Source organism: Peromyscus californicus, unplaced genomic scaffold (genome assembly GCF_007827085.1).
Source record: "Peromyscus californicus insignis strain IS unplaced genomic scaffold, ASM782708v3 Scaffold_11__1_contigs__length_118956290, whole genome shotgun sequence".
Lineage (NCBI taxonomy): Eukaryota > Metazoa > Chordata > Mammalia > Rodentia > Cricetidae > Peromyscus > Peromyscus californicus.
The window spans coordinates 30,951,886-30,966,421 of NW_026294402.1; positions in this window are offsets into that span (position 1 = coordinate 30,951,886).

Consider the following 14,536-nt stretch of genomic DNA (forward strand, 5'->3'; position numbering starts at 1 on the left):
GGATATAAAAATATTTGAAAGTCATTATGCAGTTTTTTCTATTTAGTACTGTGAACTCGACACAGCCTAGATCACTTGAAAAAGACTCAATTTGATAATTGTCTTTATCAGGTTAGTTTGTGGTCATGTCAGTGGGGGATTGTCTTGGTTGTTAATTGATTCAGAAGAGTCCAGTTCACTGTAGGTGGCACCATTCCTGTGCAGGTGATCCTGGACTGGATAAGTATGAACCTGTGAGTGATCCAGACACACAGAGAGAGAGAGGCAAAGAGAGACACAGAGATAGATAGATAGATAGATAGATAGATAGATAGATAGATAGATAGATAGATAGATAGAAGACAGATACAGACAGACAGACAGACATACAGAGAGAGAGAGAGAGAGAGAGAGAGAGAGAGAGAGAGAGAGAGAGAGAGAGAGAGAGAGAGAGAGAGAGGCCGAGCCAGTGAGTGAGCCAGAAAGCAGTGTTCCTTCATGGCTCGTCTCCAGATTCCTGCCTTGAGTTCATGCCCCAACTTTCCTCAGTGATGGATCATGGAAGTGCAAGCCAAATAAACTCATTCTTCCCTTAGTTGACTTTATTAAAAGTGAGAATGCTTTATCATGGCAACAGAAAGAAAATAAAACACTATCCACTATGCACTCTCAGTACCAAGATCATGACACCATCTCTGTGGGCCCTTCTGTTTGCCCAAAGGCTCCCTCTGCAATAAGGTGCGTCTCTCTCTGCCTGGCCTACTCACACCCGTATATCTTCTTCATTTGTGCGGTAGCAAACACCCGCTTCTTTAACAGTCTGTCCCATTATTTAAAACTTCTATCCGTTCACATTTGCTCTTCCTCTGGTGCCTTCACTGTCTTTTCCACTGAACTACTTTCTTATTAGCTTTCAAAGTCCTCTTTTGCTCTCTATTTGTTAAATTTTATTTTAATTAAAGTGTAGTTATATCATTCCCCCTTCCCTTTCCTCCCTCCAATCCCTTCTGCATCCTTCCCCTCACTCTCTCAAATTCAAGACCTCATCTCCTTTTCTTTTATTATTATTGTTACACATATATACATAAAATCTGCTGAGTCCTTTTAGTGTTGCTTGTGTGTATTTGATTTCAGGACTGATAATTTGTACCAATGATATCTCAGGGAGATTTACTTCCTTCATGAAGGATGCCATCTCTGGTGGGGTGCATTCTCTCCACCCCATTCTAGTTGTTACCAGGTCTCATTACCTTTCTCTTCCAGGTGACCTTGTCTTTGTGTAGCTCCATTGTCTGGGCTTCATTTAAAAGCCATAACCATGAAGATCTTTTCTGTTTCCTTGTTGGTCTTGTCCTCTGTGGGGATTAGGTGTGTGACCTGTTCTAAGACCTTAACAGACAGGGCTCTCTCCCTTTTCTTCTGCACCTTTCACATACTGGATCCTAAAAACAACTCTGGGAAGTATAGATAATAATTATCATTTCTTCAAATGAAATTATAGGCTCAGAAAGGTTCAGTCATGTACCTAAGGTCACACAGCAGCTAGCAAACTTCAGAGGATGTGAAACCATGATTGTCAGCAACAGAGTTACATCTGAGATAAATTTACAAATCATACATTTATTCCTATTAGTGGGATTTTGGTGTATTCCTCAACCTTTGAGAAAAAAATATTAATTTTTAATCCAGTTCCTGACACTGCACCACAGTGAACAGGAATTAAATGATATATTCTTAGAGTTATATACTTTGTATGAGCTCCTGATTGCTATGGTAAAAATAAACTCCCAAGAGTGGCTTTTGATACCATGAATTACTCTTCTAATGTTCCAGAGGCATACAATCTTATGGAGCTACAATAAAGACACAATAAAAATGTCAGCAACAGGCTATTTCCTTCTGGAGATACTAAAGAAGAAAATATATTTTCCTCCAGTATCCCATAGCTTGTGACCCATTTCTCCATCTTCGAAGCATATAACTTCAAAAATCTGCTTTCATCATTATATCACATTCCTCATTCTACAGTCAACTGCCTCTCTCAGATTCTGATAATCAAGTACATGGCTTTTCATGTGCTAGGCAGGTTTTCTACCTTTAAACTATGTCCTCAGCCCCTACTTCTCTTTTATAAGGTTATTTGTGATCATATTTAGGGGCCCAACCACATGAAACATGATGACCTTTCATCCCACTGTCCTTACCATAATCTTTTGGGGCATAAACAGTAACATTCCCCAATAACAGAGATTGGGATATAAAAATATTTGAAAGTCATTATGCAGTTTTTTCTATTTAGTACTGTGAACTCGACACAGCCTAGATCACTTGAAAAAGACTCAATTTGATAATTGTCTTTATCAGGTTAGTTTGTGGTCATGTCTGTGGGGGATTGTCTTGGTTGTTAATTGATTCAGAAGAGTCCAGTTCACTGTAGGTGGCACCATTCCTGTGCAGGTGATCCTGGACTGGATAAGTATGAACCTGTGAGTGATCCAGACACACAGAGAGAGAGAGACAAAGAGAGACACAGAGATAGATAGATAGATAGATAGATAGATAGATAGATAGAAGACAGATACAGACAGACAGACAGACAGACATACAGAGAGAGAGAGAGAGAGAGAGAGAGAGAGAGAGAGAGAGAGAGAGAGAGAGAGAGAGAGAGGCCGAGCCAGTGAGTGAGCCAGAAAGCAGTGTTCCTTCATGGCTCGTCTCCAGATTCCTGCCTTGAGTTCATGCCCCAACTTTCCTCAGTGATGGATCATGGAAGTGCAAGCCAAATAAACTCATTCTTCCCTTAGTTGACTTTATTAAAAGTGAGAATGCTTTATCATGGCAACAGAAAGAAAATAAAACACTATCCACTATGCACTCTCAGTACCAAGATCATGACACCATCTCTGTGGGCCCTTCTGTTTGCCCAAAGGCTCCCTCTGCAATAAGGTGCGTCTCTCTCTGCCTGGCCTACTCACACCCATATATCTTCTTCATTTGTGTGGTAGCAAACACCCGCTTCTTTAACAGTCTGTCCCATTATTTAAAACTTCTATCCGTTCACATTTGCTCTTCCTCTGGTGCCTTCACTGTCTTTTCCACTGAACTACTTTCTTATTAGCTTTCAAAGTCCTCTTTTGCTCTCTATTGTTAAATTTTATTTTAATTAAAGTGTAGTTATATCATTCCCCCTTCCCTTTCCTCCCTCCAATCCCTTCTGCATCCTTCCCCTCACTCTCTCAAATTCAAGACCTCATCTCCTTTTCTTTTATTATTATTGTTACACATATATACATAAAATCTGCTGAGTCCTTTTAGTGTTGCTTGTGTGTATTTGATTTCAGGACTGATAATTTGTACCAATGATATCTCAGGGAGATTTACTTCCTTCATGAAGGATGCCATCTCTGGTGGGGTGCATTCTTTCCACCCCATTCTAGTTGTTACCAGGTCTCATTACCTTTCTCTTCCAGGTGACCTTGTCTTTGTGTAGCTCCATTGTCTGGGCTTCATTTAAAAGCCATAACCATGAAGATCTTTTCTGTTTCCTTGTTGGCCTTGTCCTCTGTGGGGATTAGGTGTGTGACATGTTCTAAGACCTTAACAGACAGGGCTCTCTCCTTTTCCTTCTGCACCTTTCACATACTGGATCCTAAAAACAACTCTGGGAAGTATAGATAATAATTATCATTTCTTCAAATGAAATTATAGGCTCAGAAAGGTTCAGTCATGTACCTAAGGTCACACAGCAGCTAGCAAACTTCAGAGGATGTGAAACCATGATTGTCAGCAACAGAGTTACATCTGAGATAAATTTACAAACCATACATTTATTCCTATTAGTGGGATGTATTGCTGCCTATACAAGATGTGAACAATGAAAACACCAAAGACATGCTAACATGGAAGGAGAAAATGTCATGGGGACCTATGACAAAGAACTACAGGCAACTAGTGACTGCTGAGAGAAGGAGGCTTAGTCTTTTCCCAGGAATAAACTCCTTAACAGTCTATCCAATATTGAGTGGTCAAAGTCCTTCTTTTTGAAGAGAGGTTTCCCTGGTAATATTTTCTAGTCCTAATCCCTTGTGGTACCCAACAGTCACCTATGTTTGACACACTGTGATCTCTTTAAGATGGTTTCAGATTTTGTAAGGTCCTCAACCAGTGTCTTTGTTTAACAGAAAGCCTCACACTTAGTAAAACAATCAGTGACAGTTTACTGAGTTGGAAAATTAGCGAATGAGTAGAAATGATGAGGGCAAACTTGGTTGAACTTTAGGAAGAATTTTACAATAAATGATGCAGAGATACAATAGGGTATTTCGTGCAGCAGCTTTCTAACGACTGTGGAATTAGGGTGAGCACTCTCCTGGGAGAGCATGTATAAATCAGATAGGCATTCTGTGTTCTTGGAAACAACCTTTCTGGAAATTGATCTTATGATCTGTAACATTCGGTGCCTAGTCTAAGCACATATCACAAAAGGGAACAGTGAGCACATCCCCCGGGGAGGTACATGATGAACATCTGAGAATACTTGATCCATGCCTCTGTTTATACTGAGAACAGTCACTCTGCTCTGTCTGTTTAGAAATAATTCTTGGAAATGCAGGAGCAGTTGGCAGTTGCCTGAGAAAGAGAATCATATTGTTTTAAAAAACGGCCACAAGAAAATATGATATTTGAATGAGAAATTATAAGAACTTTCTCTTGTTCATGGGAGGCATGCTGGGTGTCATTGACAGCACAATGCTAGGGTAAATCTGTTTCCTTGTGAAGCCTTTGGAGAATGTTTACTTAGGAGGATGACTATATTTGACTGCATCAGTATAAATATCTCCATTCCTTTATTCTCCTACTTGGTCCTCAGCCTATTGATTTCTCTCTGAATTCATCCCTCTTCCATTGTTAGGATTCCCCGCTAAGGGAGAGTTCATGACTTGTGTTCCTTTGGTAGTCTGATTAGCAACGTTGTCCACCTGGAAATGTAACCCTGCTTTTACATTTGTGCAAATTATCAAATGAGAAGACAGGAGAACCACAAATCATTAAAGAGCTATAAATTGGGCAATATCAAAATTAACTTTCTTCAGGAATGAAATGGAGAGTGAAAGATACTAGTCACAGATTGGGACTCCAAGAGTTCAACGCTAGTGACAAGTGAACTCTGATAAGCTTCGTGGAAAACTGTACATGAGGACAAACACAGCACTCAAAGTCTTAGCTAAGAGGAATAAGATGAGAGGAGGAAATAAAGGGGATAGAAATAGAACAATGAAGTCAAAGTATCCCGACTTGCTGATGACGTCATTCTATAGTCAACCTTAAAGATTACACCCCAAACTCCTAGAGCTAGCTGATAAACACCGTCAGCAAAGTGGCGGTTTATAAAATCAATACACACAAATGTATTGTGCAAGGATTCCTTTTTTCTCTGCAGCCTCGTCAGCGTTTAGTGTTTTGTTTTCTTAGTGATAACTAATCCAACAGGGCAGCTGGAGAGATGGCTCAGCAGTTATAAGCACTAGCTGCTCTTTCAGGGCACTGGGGTTCAAGTTGCATCACCCACATGGCAGCTCACAAACATCTGTAACTCCAGTTCCAGGGGATCTGATTCTGGCCATCTTGGGCACCAGGCATGTATGGTTCACAGAAATACATTCAGACAAGACACCAATAGACAAAAAAATTAAAAAAATCTAATTGGGACGAAATGGCATCTTAACATAGTTTTCATTTTCAATTTCCTGGTGGCTAAAAATGACACATTAGTTTCTTTGTGGTCTCTGTGATCAAATGCCCTGACATAAGCAACTTAAAGGAGGAGGAGTTGATTCGGGATCACAGTCCCAGGGTTCAGTCCAGAGAGTAGGGTGTCACAGCAGCAAGAGCAGGAGACAGCTGGTCCCATGGCATCTGAAGTCAAGAAGCAAGGGAGAGGAGTCCCCACGTTCCCATTCTGTAGTCCAGGACCCAAGCACACAGCCTGGTGCTGCCATATTCCCTTATCTGGTGTTTATTTGTCCACTCCTCTACTGAAGGACACTGCTGTTTCTGAGTTCTGTCAATTATCAATAAAGCTGCTGTAACAGCTATGTGTGGACGGCATAGATTTTAAATCCCTTTGCCAAAGAGCATGATGGCTGGATCATAGGATAAGAATTAAAAGTATTTTTTAATTTAGCAAGAAATTGCTAAATTATATTTCACAATGATTGCACTGTTTGTGTTTTCCTCTAGGAAGATTAGAAGAGAGCCTGTTTCCCTCTGCCTCAGGCTGGCTACCTCCCGGACTCAGTGGCTTGAGCCAGGAGCAAGTCAATATACTGATTCTGGTTTTCTGTTTATGTCTCATAAGTCCCACGTGAGGGGATTTTTTTTAGAACTACTTTTTCCAATTAGGTCTGAAGGTAAAGGGTGTCTTATTACATGCACTTCTGTGCCGCTTTCATGGGTCATGCTAATCCTTGCTCTACTACGGCCCCACTTATGGAATGAATTATTTTATTGTGTCCTCTGAGTTTATATGTTGAGCTCTTATCCCAGTATATTATAAAGTAACCATATTTGGAGGTAGGGCCTTTACAGAGGTCATTATGACTAAATGGGGACATATGGGTGTCACCTAACTCAGTCAATGAATAGTATCTTTACAGAAGAGAACAGAAACTGGGGATTTGCATGTAAAGAGGAAAAGACACAGCAAGGTGGCCATCTGCAAGTCAAAAAAAGGAGCCTCAGAAAAGCCGACCCTGTCGGCAGCCCCTTGATCTTGGACTTCCAGCTTCCCCAACCAGAAGGAAATAGATTTCTGTGGTTTGAGCAGCCAATTCATGATGTTCTGCTGTGGCCAAGGCCGACTAATGTGGAGACTTGTCGTGGAGATCTGAATTGCAGTGTTTAGGGGCTCTGCTCCTTTGTTATGAGGGTCATTGTCTGAGTCTGAAGCCCTCTGCCTGGCCCTTGCTGAGGGAAGAGCTGAGTAGAGCGTCTGTCCCCTCCCTAGAGGGGATGCCATGGCAGTGCACAGGAGCATGCTTCTTGGACAGCACAGCAGGACTGGCAGACCTGGTGTGCTGCTCTGAACTTAGGAATTGCCTGACTCTGGGTTTAGTCTGTGATCAGGTTCTCTTTTAATCTTTCTGGACCAGAGCTTATGGGTTCTAGAAGAAAACTATTTGAGCCTCAGAGCTTGCCTCTAAGAGGCATGGCTCTCAGAGACTTCCAGAACATTTCTAGAAGAAGGAAAGCCTGTAGATGAAGGAAGAAAGCAAGGCTCCGGACACATGTGTGGAGGTCCTGACGGCCACAGCCCTGCAAGTGTGTCTTTGATTACTCTGGGCTGCGGGGGAGAAGCTCCAGGCGTCTCCCCATGACTGATAGTTAAGCTAATCTGTTCGCTAGGCTATCTGAGAGAACTCAGCCCATTCTGAACCTCAGCCCAGACTTCAAAGGCTGTCTAGAAGAAGTTGTTCTTCATTTCCTGCCCACTCCAACATGCAAACTGTATTGAAGCTGTGTGACCTTCTCCAGACAACTCCTACAGCTATCCCCACTGCCAGTTTCTTTCCTTTCCTGTGCCAGAGTGTCACCCATAGGCCTTGGGCTGCTGTCCCCTCCTCTCCTCTAAAAGTGGCCTCTGACTGAAGCATCTGAATTCTATTTTTTTTTTTTTTGGTCATGACAAGGTCTCACTGCAGCCCTGACTATTCTAGAACTCACTGTATAGACCAGACTGGCCTTGGACTCCCAGTGATCTACTTGCCTCTGCCTCTTAAGCGCAGGGATTAAAGGTATACATAACCTCACCTAGCTCTGAGACTTGATTTTTCTCAGGATTCTATATGGCTCCCGAGAATCCCAAATGCCAAGAGTTCTATTATCTCAGATCTCTTATTGCATTGTGCTTTGGCATAGGAGAACAGGGTTGACACAGACCTGGGGTCCCTTTTGCTGATGTAATGAATCCTATGCAACAATCCTGTTTAGAAATCTGTGCAAAGGGAAGGTCCACACGGTGCACTCAAAATTTCCCTGCCTTTAATTCTTTAACTGACAGAGAAAATTATCAATAACATATTAAGTGCAAAAGTCAGAACCACACATCTATTAATATATCAACCATGATGGTGCTTGTTAACATGGACTTGTGATATATGTAGGGAAATAAAACTGGATGGAAAGATGGTACATCATTTCTTAGAATTAGAGACGTAAAGGTGATTTTCATTTACTTCTTCACAATATTGGTATAGTTCCAAATTTCCTTTACTCTTATTCTGGGAAATATGTTCAGAGTTGCCTTGACAAACTGTAGACTGGGGTTGGGTGGAGCTGGACATCCCATCAACATATTTAATCACTGGACACCCATGACATCTTTCTAGGCTGCAGAAAGGGGTCTTTTGTTGGGAGGAATGAGCATGATGCTCTTAGCCCAAACCCCTAGGACTGTGCTGAGTGTCACATGTTCCAAATGTGAGTCCCATAAAAGAGGTCCCCAAACCAGCATGGGAATTCTTTCCTACAATGGCATGTAAATTCTAGAGCCCAGTCAGGCTCATGGAGCTTTCTAGTCTCAATGGGATCTGCCAGTAACTGTTGTCTCTGCTAGGAAGAAATGTGTGATATTTTGTTTGTGTTCTGACAAATAAAGCTTGCCTGGAGATCAGAGCACAGAGCTGGCCACTAGTTTACCACAGAGACCAGGCAGTGGTGGCACACATCTTTAATCCCAGTACTTGGGAGAAGGAAGCAGGAAGATCAGGAGTTCAAGGCCACCCTGGGCTACACGAGATTGAACCAGTCTAAAAGAGAAACAGATTTGGGTGGTGGTGGCTCACACGTTTGATCCTAGCACTTGGGATCTCATGCCTTTGATCCCAGCACTTAGGAGGTACACGCCTTTAATTCCAGCACTAAGGAGGTGTAGACAATAATATAAGGTGGGTAGAGACAGGATCTCAGCCTCCATTCTATTTGAGGATTCATAGAGGTAAGAAGTCTCTAGTGGCTGCTGATCTGCTTCTCTGATCTTTCAGCTTTCACCTTCGATATCTGACTCCAGATTTTTATTGTTAAGACTAATTAGGGTCACGCTTCACAGAAAGAAACTCATTTTTATTTGATGGAGAAGGCTCTCCATAGTGTCCCACTCATTCATCATTGTTGTAATGTCTCTAGAGTAGAGACCATCCAGACCAACCCTGGGAACCAGTTCTAGACCATAAGTACAGAGCTGGACTGGAAAGATAACATCCAACTGAATCAGACAGATGTGCACCTTTGTTGTCTTGATAAGAAAAACCATTTCATCTCTAACACCCCCTTGGTCTTCATCAATAAGACTAGGTTGGTCATTTCTAACCCACAATACTGTCAGAGAATCCAAACCCACAATACTGTGAGAGAATTCTAAGAATAAATGGGCAACATTCTGCCAAATGTCTAAATTTTCATTCTTAAATTGGGCATCGTTAAATGTAAGCATCCACACCTCTTTACTGGGCCAAGGTCACCTGATACAGCTTCGAGGAATTAAACCAGGCCTATTGGAAGGTCTACAGCAAGACTGAGGCTGTGACATTTTATTGAGAACAATCAGACTTTTTATAGTTTTATCAGAAACAGAATTGCCAGGATCAATATAATTGTAGCTGCCAGGATACAATGATGTTTGCAGCTTTTACAGGGTTTACAAGATTAATGTCTAAGGCCAATTGTGTTGAGCTTCCACGCTTCCTTGACTACTGAGGGAACATACAGAGAAATAGAAAGCAGCCTGAACCCGCCACTGCCTGAGGGAGTGTGTGGCTCTCTCGGGAACAGGCAGGTACCTTGTGCCCCAGGAGCCATGGACTGTAACCAGAAAAACCTATGATTCCTGCCTCTCAAAGAAGCTAGGCCAGGCCAACTCCATGGTTTCCTATAGTTAAATATGTGTTTCTTTCTCTTCCTCATCACCCATGTACAAGTTTCCAAGTCCTGATAACTGCCTCAGAGATTGCTTATACCTGTAATGGTTCTTTTCACCTTTTGAGTCACAGAGGCACAGGGTAGGCAGGCAGGAAATCTGGGCTTCAGTCCTAACTGTGGGTGTGGTGGGGTACCTTCCTAGCCAGCATGACATGAGGGATTGCAATGGTAGGTACATGGATCATGTTCTGGGAACCTTGTCAGATAAGTGGGTCCTCTATTCACTCTCTCCCCACCACAGAAAAACCTGTGATGTCTACTGTCTATCTGCTCTGTAATGACAAGAATTTGTAAACTTAAGACCAGGAATTTGATTCCGTAAACTTGTAATTAGGGACTGTCAGTCAGTATGAACACCTTTGGTTCATTCTCTGACACTTCCCGGGTTGCCTGTATCCAGTCATGCCGTTTGTCTGTCTGCCATGATACCAATGATCTAATATGTTCAGGGCATGAGTCTAGACACAGAAGAGAAAGTGGGGGACTTCAACACATGAAACCAGCATCTAGAGGGGGCAAGGAACAAAATGAACACAAATGAGATGAGCTATGGACTCACAAACTGAATTAGGCACTCTGCAGGGAAGGCAGAAAGAAAGGTGGAAAATATGGCAGATTCCTCCATTGGGGTGTGGCTAATTAGTTCATGTGGACAAAATAGAGATACTGGTAGGAAGATCTCAAGATGAAATGATTACTGGGGAAATTACTGTGTATGCTCATTGTACCTAGAATGATCCCAGCAAGCAAAAATCATGTTCAAAGAGAAACTAAGGGAAAGGTTCAAACTAGAGAAGAAACAGGAAGTAGATGTGATGAGGGTGAGTGACAGCAGGAGGAGAGAGAGACCCCGAGGGAGACAGAGCAGGAGTGGACAGCCACACACAGCTGAGCATGAACTGAAGACCATCAGCCTTTGATAGAGCAGAGTCATATCCCTCCATGTGGTCCTCCAGGTCTGCCTTCCTGAACTCTGACCCTGTCCTGGATTTCCATGAGATTCTGACTCTCATGTTGCCTCGTGTTAAAATTATTTCCTTCCGCCATTTTGGTCTAGTTAGAATAAACCCGTTCAAAACATTTTACAAACGACAACAGCAACAACCAAGTCAGAAGTCGAGAGAATGGTAAAGAAGGCCAGTCCCTAAGCAAATGTGGCAACTTTGGATCAGGGTCTCAAATGCCTTTCTTGGCCAAACATATCTTGCTGGTTGATGAACTTGCAGTGGCAAAACTGATGATCATCTAGGAAAGACAAACATATTAAAAATTATGCCAGAACCACTGAATCCCAATTTACATGAACAGACCACACAATGCCCTTAGGCAGAAGAAAGGTAGTTCCATAAATGCCCATAATGCAGGTATTGATATTTACTTACAGAACATGGTCTTAACTGCTAGCAAGACCAGTGGATTCCAATGACTACATATATAACTTTATATTAATTTATTACAAATATATAATATATTGATACTAGTATATATTATGCTACATTAATATCTCATTATATAGTGCTAACATATTACTATATTAATATAATAGTGTTACATTAACATATCATATTATGTTATTAATAATATTAATGTATCATGATAATAACACATTGATAATTAATATGATTAATGTGATATATAACATATTATATTAATATCAATACAATAATATTAATAATATTATTAACATATTATGCCTATTATATTAATATATTGTCTTATTATAAAGAATATATATTAGTATATAAAATTATATAAATATAATCATATAACAATATATGCTTTGCCAAAAATTTCAGGCGCATCCCTAGGACTGATGGTACAAGTGTCTGGATCATAAAGCTCCCCAGAACACCAATGACTTCACTTATTTTTAAGATGATGGGAAACTGTCAATGGAAAACCAAATAAAATTACTTAGTGGCAGTCATAGTAGTTACATCTCAAGAGGCAGTAATGATGTCAATCTGAATCACATAGAACTATAGTCCTGGGATTATTATTAACATGAGGAAGATCGTGGCTTTGTTTGGGTAAATATATGTAAAGTATAGACATCCAATAAAATATGTTTATTTACTGATTAATTTAAAAGTAGATCTCAGACACCCAAACAACACAGGGTATTTCTGTTGCTCTCAACCCACCACTCGAACCTGATGGTGTCACTGTATTGTTGAAGACACTGAACACTTTGGTCACAGAACACAGAGAAATCAAGCTGATGCTCGGCTGGAGGCTTCCTCCCTATAGCTAGGTTTCTCAGGGCTGGAAAATGCTCTACATGACGCTGGGAGAGAGAAACTGTCAGCAATTTTACACTGCTGTGAACTCCAGGAGCTGCAATGATAAGTAGTGTGTCAAGATATGCACACAGTTTTGAATGCCACAGGAGTGACTAATCATTCTGAGTGCATTTAAGACCCACCCCACAAGATGGAGCACATACCTGGTAATGTAACCTGGTCCAAGAATCAGTGGTTGGGTAAGTCATAAGCCCTAGAGGAGAATCTATTTTGTTTTTGTTGTTAGTGAAATAGCAATAAACTGCTCTCTAAATAGTTATCTTTTAGTGAAAAGTCTATTCACTTATTCGTCTATTTCATGTTTATGTGTGTTTATGAGTGAGTTTATATGCATGACATGTACTAGAAGAGGGCATCACATCCTCTGGAACTATAGTTACAGTTGGTTGTGAGCTACCACATGGGTATTGAGAATAAATTCACTGGGGTTGTGGCACATTCACAAGACTTGCATAAGATCGAGGAATTCATATTCCCGATTTGAATGAGAGGGGCTCACAAAGCCCTGTCCCTAGCTAAGGAGTTATTGGTAATTGATGACTGCTAGGGAAGGGAGCATTAGTTTTCTTCAGGAATGTGGATCTGGGTAGATTGCCCATGCTCTAGTGGTGGCCCTCTCCCCATACATATACCAGCCTCACTAATTAGACTCAGTAGTTTAAAAAAATGAGTAAATGAAGTTAGGAGGGAGATGTGGGGGTGGAAGAGAAGACTGGAGAGAAGTTGGAGGGAAAGCATGGAAGCAGATTTGATCAAAATACTTATATACATATCACAAATCTTAAAGAATGAAAGTATGCTTTTAAAAAAAGAAGTGAGGGGTTTATAGTCACCTGAATTTTTATGTTGCTAGATGTTCCCTAAGTGCTTCCTGCACAGAAGTTAGCAGTTTAGATGTTCTCCAATAGTTTGTGTGGTCCTGTGTGATGTGAGAGATGGTCAAACTTTTCAATGCTTCTGAGCCTGATATACAGAAAATCAAATTCAATTATTGCTGTAGTGTTTGCACTTGTCTTATCTAAGAATTGACTCTCTTTGTGCAGGGTTTTACACTTCCTTTATTTTGAATGGTTTCTTCATTCTTTGCCTACATGTGCTGTGGAGGTCTTTGTGACCACCACCGTTGGCAGAGTAATGATCCATGGAACGTAAAAAGGTAGTTTGGTTCAACAGGACTAAGGTGGCTGTGTTGGTTCAAACTTAGAGGATCTGACCCTGAATAGTTTATTTTTGGCATCGTTAAGCACAGCACAATTTGGTGAAAACCTCCCTGGTAATAATTAACTCAATCCTGTGTGCACAATAAAGCACAAAGTAAGCTAACTAAAAATCTAATGTGACTAAATCAAAACTCTATGTAAAGTTCACGTAACACCTTCCATAAAGATGGGTTTATTGATTGACTGAGAAAAACAAGTTTGCAATATGGTCCGGGTGAGGATCTGTTGTGGTCTTGGCTACTCGCATAGCTCAAAGGTTGCCAGGCTATTAAGCACATCTGCTCCCAGCCTTCTGTGGGGAGGGTGGGATGGCAGGTTATATATTCTTTCCTTTGATGGAACAACCCTGTGTGTTTAACATTCCTAGTGCTTTTCTATGAGCACAAAGGACCTCCCATGCCTCTACAATGTGCATATGTTTTTTATTTATTTATTTATTTATTTATTTATTTATTTATTTATTTATTTTATTTTGCAATACAGTTCAGTTCTACATATCAGCCACGGATTCCCTTGTTCTCCCCCCTCTTGTCCCCCTCACCTTCCCAAGCCCACCCCCTATTCCCACCTCCTCCAGGGCAAAGACTCCCCCAAGGACTGAGATCAACCTGGTAGACTCAGTCCAGGCAGGTCCAGTCCCCTCCTCCCAGGCCGAGCCAAGCGACCCTGCATAGGCCCCAGGTTTCAAACAGCCAACTCATACAATGAGCACAGGACCCGGTCCCACTGCCTGGATGCCTCCCAAACAGATCAAGCCAATCAACTGTATCACCCATTCAGAGGGCCTGATCTAGTTGGGGACCCCTCAGCCATTGGTTCATAGTTCATGTGTTTTCATTCATTTGGCTATTTGTCCCTGTGCTTTATCCAACCTTGGTCTCAACAATTCTTGCTCATATAAACCCTCCTCTTTCTCACTAATTGGACTCCCAGAGCTCCACCCAGAGCCTAGCCATGGATCTCTGCATCCAGATCCCTCAGTACTTGGATGGGGTTTCTAGCACGACAATTAGGGTGTTTGGCCATCCCATCACCAGAGTAGGTCAGTTCGGGCTGTCT